Here is an 8,905-nt window from a genome sequence, read left to right on the forward strand (position 1 = left end):
GAAATAATTCATTTGAAGTTAAATGTTAAATATCAAAGATACTTCATTTACCAACTTATCAGTTAACCACAGACACAAAAGACATTTGTGGAAACATATGCAGCTGAAGAAACAGAAAAAAATAAAAATGCACTGTCATTTGCTGTTAGTGTGTAATGTTTTAAATTAAATTCATTGCACATTGCTGGCCAGTTTTTCTAATGATTCATTTAAATAAATTTGTATTTATTTATATGTACAAACACAAACTAAGATTTGTCAAATATTCTAAGAAAAACAATTTTGTACAACTTGTTTGTTGAAATATTGTCAATAATTCACAACATTCAGAAGTGTCTAAATCAAGGTGTAGTATAATCTACTGAAAAAGAATATTTAATACTTTTTAAGTCATCATAAAGTGCATTGTCAACCTTGCAGAAAAATCGTTCAGTGTGATGCAGTAATTACAACTAAAAAATGACAACTAAAAAACCCTGGCATCACTCTGCCCCCTGGTGACACATATTCTGATCAACAGTGTCAGCTGCAGGAAGGGTGGAGCTCCACAGGGTATGACAGTAAACTCCACTCCTTCAGCTTTACTTGTCAGCAGCTTACCACTTCTATCATGCTGCTCTTTAATCCTTGTCTGTTAATGCTTCTTCTATGTATGTTCATCTTATGTTATGTCCAAGTCTAGGGTTGGGAAGTGAGAAGTGTGAGAAATAGCACAGGGCTATACAGTGAGGGAAAATATTATCTGATCCCCTGCTGATTTTGTACGTTTGCCCACTGACAAAGACATGATCAGTCTGTAATTTTATTGGTAGGTTTATCTGAACAGTGAGAGACAGAATAACAACAAAATCCAGAAAAACACATTTTAAAAAAGTTATACATTGATTTGCATTTTATTGAGTGAAATAAGTATTTGACCCCTTTGCAAAACATGACTTGGTACTTGGTGGCAAACCCTTGTTGGCAATCACAGACGTCAGACATTTCTTGTAGTTGGCCACCAGGTTTGCACACATCTCACATCTCAAGGAATTTGGGCCCACTCCTCTTTGCAGATCCTCTCCAAGTCATTAAGGTTTTGTGGCTGACCCTTCAGCTCCCTCCACAGATTTTCTATGGGATTAAGGTCTGGAGACTGGCTAGGCCACTACAGGACCTTAATGTGCTTCTTTTTGAACCACTCCTTTGTTGCCTTGGCCGTGTGTTTTGGGTCATTGTCAGTCTGGAATATCCATCCACGACCCATTTTCAATGCCCTGGCTGAGGGAAGGAGGTTCTCATCCAAGATTTAAACAGTACATGGCCCCGTCCATCGTCCCTTTGATGCAGTGCAGTTGTCCTGTCACCTGGGGATGGTGTACTTGGGGTCATAGGCAGCATTCCTCCTCCTCCAAACACGACGAGTTGAGTTGATGCCAAAGAGCTGGATTTTGGTCTCATTTGACCACAACACTTTCACCCAGTTCTCCTCTGAATCATTCAGATGTTCACTGGCAAACTTCAGATGAGCCTGTACATGTGCTTTCTTTAGCAGGGGGACCTTGCGGGTGCTACTGGATTTCAGTCTTTTACGGCATAGTGTTTTACCAATTGTTTTCTTGGTGACTATGGTCCCAGCTGCCTTGAGATCATTGACAAAATCCTCCAGTGTAATTCTGGGCTGATTCCTCGCCGTTCTCATGATCATTGAAACTCCATGAGGTGAGATCTTGCATGGAGCCCCAGACCGAGGAAGATTGACAGTCCTTTTGTGTTTCTTCCATTTGGGAATAATTGCACCAACTGTTGTCACCTTCTCACCAAGCTGCTTGGTGATGGTCTTGTAGCTCATTCCAGCCTTGTGTAGGTCTACAGTCTTGTCCCTGACATCCATGGACAGCTCTTTGGTCTTGGCCATGATGGAGAGTTTGGAATCTGATTGATTGCCTCCTTCTGTGGACAGGTGTCTTTCATACAGTTAACGAGCTGAGATTAAGAGCACTCCCCGAGAGTGCTCCTACTGTAATCTCAGCTCCTTACCTGTATAAAAGACACCTGGGAGCCAGAAATCTTTCTGACTGATAGGGGATCAAATACTTATTTCACTCATTAAAATGCAAATCAATGTAGAACTTTTTCTGAAATGCATTTTTCTGGATTTTTTTGTTGTTATTCTGCCTCTCACTGTTCAAATAAACCTACCATTAAAATTACAGACTGATCATTTCTTTGTCAGTGGGCAAACGTACAAAATCATCAGGGGATCAAATAATTTTTTCCATCACTGTATATGTAGGAGGTAAAACAGAACATATATATGATGCCCCAAAGTTAACAGGAATGATTCACACAACACAGCAGTGAATTAAGGTGATATATTGTGATGTAGTGATATGTACAGCACAGTGAACTGGGAAGACTTCAACAAAACAGAAACACACTGAGATTAGTTATCTGACCTAAACAAAAAAAAAAAAGAAGAAATGAACATAAATGGCATTCAAACCCTTAATGCCAGTGAACATATACAATGTCTCAATATTTACATGTGCAAAGATTATATAAGGCAGCAAAACCAAAATCAAGGAGCAGATCAAACTCGTAGTCAAGGCAGGCAAAGATTAAACCAGAACTGTTAGAAGCAAAAACACAAAACGGAATCTCAACACACATACAACCACAACACACCAAGTGAGCACTGATGTTGGGGTTACTGGCTTCCATCCCAGCTTTATACTGTCGCCATTAACAATGTCATCTCTGAGCTCTGGAGGAGAAGGGAGGGCCAGACTGGACAGTCTCCACAGCATGTGGTGGCAGCTTTTAGCTGACTGACTTTAGCTAGCTTAGTAAATGACAGTGTAAAGTTCACATGCCAGAGGAACCCCAAAATGCCAAACCATTCCAGGAATAATGATATTGATTGTTAATTCTTATAAGCAGTTATTTCTCTGTTTATATTGCTTGAGATTTGATATGATGAACATATGTTTCATTTGCCTGTGCTAGCCCAGGGCTCACCAAGTGTGCTTTAGATATTGATTGAAATACTTCAGCACTTAATTGCTGTGGGTATTGGGAATATGTCTCTTACCCTCTGTGATCCAGCATCTGCAGAACCTGCAAAAGAAAGCGAGTATAGCTTTTCTATATAAATAAAGTAAAAAAAAAAGTGCTTATCTACTTAGTTTCAAAAGTTAGTATCAAATTTTAAAGTATTGTGAGATATTGTGTCTTTTGGTATTAGAGTCCTGAGACACAGCCCTGACCTCTAACTCCAAAAGATATGTTTAAGAGGTGAAGTCAGATGGTACTGTGAAGTGATGATCTGTGTAAAATTATGCTACAACAGCATCACTTCCTGGGTGTGGCCTTCTAGAGGTGTGTAAAGTTCAGCACATACAGCACTATTATACAGAATCCTCACAGAGCTGTGTTCAGAAATGGATCAACTATACAACTTACTGTACATAGTGAGATACATACCACTGAGTCTCACTCTAGTTACAGGTCATTTATTTTTATCAGTTCATAAATTGAATTAACTGATTGCAAAGTTTGTAAGAATCAATCTAACAATCTTTCATATTCTTAAGACAATATTTTGTTTACAAAATAGCTGAAAGATTCCTAACATTTATTACATTTTCTCCTTTACAACATGCAGTTTTGCAGATACAATTGGGCTGATGGATGAAGTTGGCAGCATTACCAAGAAAGAAACAGACACTGTTACTCTAAAATGTTCATACGAGACAAGCAGCAATTACATTTTGCTTTACTGGCACAAACAAGATCCTAACAGTACAATAATCCTAACAAGTTTTTTTCTGTAGAAACGTGCAAGGTCAAGAACTGGCCAGCACTGCGCTCTCTCTGCCGGGTGAGCTGGAGTGGAGATACATAGTGTTTTAGCGATTTCCAAAGAGAGAGTTGAAAGGTCGATAAATTATCATTAATCCAGTTATGATAGTTGTCCAACAATGCTTGTCGGCTGTACGAGATATATGCAAGGCTATTCTGAGTGAATAAACTTGCAACTAGTATAGAAATAACTACTAAATCGCAGAATCTGGGGAGACGCTGAGCCTCGCGTTGTGCACGCGCCGCTATCTTGGTCATGACAAAATGTGCACATACTCAGAAATACCAGTACAAACATATGCCAAAAATTATTCACTGTAAACGAATTAGAAAGAGCAGCAGGTAAGCAAAGGTTCAGTAGTGATAGAGATTAAGGAGTATGTTGATGCTCATCTGTTTATCACAGAGGTTCACAAATTGCAATGTTCATTGCAATTCGTGAACATTGCAAGACTTTAGTCAAATTTAAATTGTGTTCATACCTTGACAATGGGATTCATTTATTCAAATATTTGTTTACACAAGCATAGTGAAGCATTTCATTTGGGGATGTTAGGAAGGCTCATTCAGGGTAGATATTGAAGTCTGTCTTTAGACACAAACAGATAACTATAGCTTTAACTACACTGTGTAGCATGTAGCACTACAGACTAATTAAAATTAATTTTAATATATGATTGAATCCAGTTATTATACTACAGACACAATATGCATACAATTAGTAAAGAGGTTTTTATGCTAGAAAACTGCTTAATACTATCACTAATTTTAGCAAAAATCAGGCTTATCAGATTTTAACATGTCATAAAATATATTATGAAATATCAATTAATTTAAACAATGGATTTAGCACATATAATGCCAGAGCTGACATGACAATGACTAAGTAAAAGTGGGTGGAGCTAGATGTGGTAAGATACAGTTTAGAAAGTTTCACAGAGATCCTGCCATTTATACCTACTGCAAGAGAGACACAACTATGGAAGCCCAGAGAGGCCATGTGATATTTTTTTTGCTTTTGTTTTCTCGTGATCACGACTTAATTTTCTCAGTCGTACAGAAATTTGTCAACGGTCCCTAAACTAGCGCTTCCGAGTGTCTGTCTAATGTCCGAATATCAAACTAACTTCACCGCGGTTCTGATTATGTCATGATCATGAGAAAACAACTTTTAGTTATCTCGTGATCACGAGACAATTAAGTCGTGATCACGAGAAAACAAAAGCAAAAAAAAAAAATACCACATGGCCTCTCTGGGCTTCCGTACACAACAGTCATGTTACGCTTCTTTAATTTCATAGTTGTTAAAAACAAACATTGGTAAGTCATTTATATTATACACAAACTTTAGGTGAATGCTGGAAATGAGCTGATACCTAAACATGATTAATTAACTTACACAATGAAAATATAAATGTTTATGTTGTTGTAATGTTTTACAGCAGGTGCTGTTGACAGCAGCATTACACCAGAACAAACCATCATATCTTCAAGTGAAGGCAGCAACATCACACTGACCTGCACATATGATGATTCAGCTAGAAATCTCCACTGGTATCGACAAAAACCTCAATCAGAACCAGAGTTTCTTCTGCTAATTCCTAAATCCTCATATAGTATCTCTAAAGCTGAACATGACCCAAGACTATCGACCAAAGTTCGTGAAAAAGGACAGGAAAGTAGTTGTGGAGATCTTTCCTGCTGCAGTATCAGACTCTGCACTGTACTACTGCACCATGGAGCCCACAGTGACACAAAAATCAGATTTTACAAAAAACTCAAGCTTGATTTTTTTCCCAGCAGGGGGAGATGTTTACCTCTTTCATTCGAAAGTACAGTTTCCTTTCTTAATTCTCAGACTTTGATCTTTATTTGCTTTGAATATTAACATGGATCTTACATACTGTATGTTGGTATTGCTTAGCGGTTGAACAATCAGAGAAGAAATCCTTTAAAAAATTCAATATATTATTATAATAGAGGCTGCTGACAATAGCATTAAACCAGATCAAACCAATGTATTCCACAATGGAAGGCAGCAAGATCTCACTGTCCTGCACATATACTGGTATAATACAGTCTCCACTGGTATCGACAAAAACCTAGATCAAGACCTTAGTTTCTGCTGCTGATTCTTGAAAGCAGTCAACATGTCACACAAGCTCAACAACCATATCCATGAATGTCCATAAAACTTAAAAATGATTAAGAGTAACTATAGCCACATGCACAGGCAAATGCAATAAGGCTTATTTTTATCTAAAAAGTGAACTATTCAGTAAGATAGCAAATTGTCATGAAAGCAATGCAATTACAATTTCAAGCAGTTTTAACCACTTTATCCAAAATGCAAGCACAGTGAAATACAAGCCTTGAAAACACTACATTAAAAATCTAGCGAAAATCAAGTTAAAAAAATTGAGTTGTGTATGGATCATGACAGAGCAAACTATTTGAAGAACTCAGGTTTTCACCAAAGCAGAAATCATGGGGTGATCTTGGGGTATTTTCAATTTTCAAACCTGGAATGTTATTCGGTCACTTCTTCTGATTATTGAGTATCGGTATTAGTATTTTTAACAAATTTTCACTCCTCACAAAAGACTTTTTCAAGGATTTGTGGGTTATGTACAAAGATGGAGCAAGTTCCCTAATGGACTGTTTTACAGTTGTATTATTTATGTCCATAGTTTTCTAATAAACTGTCCATTATTCAAAGTGATTTTCTAACTGTACATTTATACTCCTCTAAAACTTGTTCAAAGTTATATTCTTTTACTCGTATGAACCTCTCTTGTTCTTCTGTGGTATGAGCCACATCTAAAAGATTAGAGAAATCATATCAAATATGAGAGACCTTTATGCACTGAATGGCTAAGTGAAAAAAGAATTAATTTATTTATAAGATATATACAGATCATCCCACCTGAAGCAATTGGATCATCACTGGTAGTCTGGGTGTCCTTGACTTCTGAATATGACACAGAAATTTTAAACACATATGCAAATAAAAGGTTTAACAGTAGGAAGTATTTATACTTTTATGTAATTTACGTGTATTTTGCTGGATTGTTTTAGGCTGTGCTATAGTTCGGTCTTCCGGATGTTCCAGTGTTAGGTTCTGAAAGCCTTGTGTGGACATTTCAGGAAACTCATTGTCAGAATGTCCACAATGTTCTTGTCTGAAATAATCACAAAAAATAAAATATTCCCTTATTAATATGCAACATACCTAAGAGACAAATTGAAATATATTCAGAAGTCTTGAGTTTGTTTGGTATGTTATCCTAGACACTAGAATCAGATAAGCATTGTCTGGTCTTGTTTTGTAATAAAAATGATTGAAAATGAAAATTTAGATATAATCCTATATCTGAATACATATTGACCAGTTAAGTAGAAAGAATATGCCAACCTTCTAGTATAATCTCTCAAATAGAAATAAAATGAATGGATTTAACCATAAATCTTAAAATAAAGTTCTTACTTGATGAGAAGTCTATGGTCTCTTAAAGTTTGAAGGAGAGCTTAAAGGTTCTTTAGCCTCTGATGGATTTCTAGCTTTTATTGGGTGTTTTCCCAACATACTGGGTGGGTGTGGGGTTTTGGTGGGAAACTGGGATTGGAGGGAAGTTAAGCACGTGTTTGTGTGGGTTCTTGGTTCTTGGAGAAATGTGTTGCTCTGATGCTGTATGTCTGTTGCACTGTTTCTCCATTTTGACCTGTAGGCCTCTGGTGGAAAGAAATCCTTACATCAATTCCATTTAAAAGATTTACGTCTTTTTTAAACTTTAAACTTTCTTAAAGTTATGAAAGATATGACCCAGTCCAGATAACCTGAAAACCAGTATGACTGTTGATTCTCTACTGAAAAAAAAAACAAACAAAAAAAAACAGCTATACAACCATTTGACACTGAACAATACTGAATATTATCATGCTCTAAAATTTTTGCAAATCTTTTCTAAGTAGATTTCACCTTTTTCAGTGCATCAGGACAAGTGACAATAGTTCAATCACCAATATTTCACATGCAGAGAGATACAGTATTTGAAGGGAAAAATGGGTGGGTGTGTCTTTTGTACATATGTGTGTGTGTGTGTGTATGTGTGTGTGTGTGTACATGTGTCCTTCAAGAGATGATTGGCAACAGTGATTCTGCAACACACTGTTGGTCATCATCTTAGTGGACTTTGGGGTCGGGGGTTTTAATTCCAGGGTTGGTGGGCAGTTTGGGAAGGAATTTGGGAATTGTTCGTTGTTCATTGAAGGGTGCTTGTCTATGTGTCTAGGAGTGTGCGTGTCCTTCAAGAGCTAATTGTTAACAGATTCTGCATCACTCTGTTGGTCATCATCTTAGTCGAACATGGGGTGGGGGTGTGGGTTTAATTCCAGGGTCAGTGGACAGTGTGGGGTGGTTTGACTGGCTGGTTAATTGTTCATTGTTCATTGAGGGATGCTTGTCAACATGTGTGTGTCCTTCAAGAGCTAGGGGCACAATTATTCTTTGTATTTTCAGTGGTCAGTGACCCAATCTAAATACTGCCTTACTTATATCCAAAATAAAATCATATTTTTGTACAAACTGGCCTGACATTTTCACACTATACAGTAGTTCACACAGTCCACTCACTGTGCACAGAACAACATCTCAATTTCCTGTAGAGACAGGAGAGCAAACACACCTCTCTCCCATCCTCATCACTACATTCAGGGAAATATTGAGAGCATTATGTGCAACTTTACTGCTGTTTAATATGAAATTGCACTCAGAGTCAGAGCAGAAGACTCTATGGAAGATAATGAAAACCACTGGAAACATCATCAGGGTCTATCTAACCACCATTGAGGATCCATACCAGAAAATATACCATAAGTATAAAGCCAAGAACTTTGTGTATGTTGCCTCCCACCTTTCTACCATACACTTTACTCAGACAGTCAGGTACACATCTTCATACACTGATGATACTATTCCATATTTCTTGATAAACAACGATAAAGATTAAAGGCTTGGTTCAATCCTGATAGCAGAAATGTACAATATACAAACACTGTGGAA

General features: G+C 37.3%; 1 long non-coding RNA gene across 1 annotated transcript; it reads right to left on the reverse strand.

Moving 5' to 3' along the window:
* Positions 1-2,594: 2,594 nt before the first annotated feature.
* Positions 2,595-7,399, reverse strand: LOC131356017 (uncharacterized). The gene is made up of 4 exons (XR_009204968.1): positions 7,331-7,399; positions 6,898-7,025; positions 6,770-6,814; positions 2,595-3,099 (listed from the first exon to the last, which is right to left on the reverse strand). It is a non-coding gene; the product is annotated as an uncharacterized LOC131356017 (long non-coding RNA).
* Between the last annotated feature and the right edge of the window lie 1,506 nt (positions 7,400-8,905).

Source organism: Hemibagrus wyckioides, linkage group LG07 (assembly GCF_019097595.1).
Source record: "Hemibagrus wyckioides isolate EC202008001 linkage group LG07, SWU_Hwy_1.0, whole genome shotgun sequence".
Classification (NCBI taxonomy): domain Eukaryota; kingdom Metazoa; phylum Chordata; class Actinopteri; order Siluriformes; family Bagridae; genus Hemibagrus; species Hemibagrus wyckioides.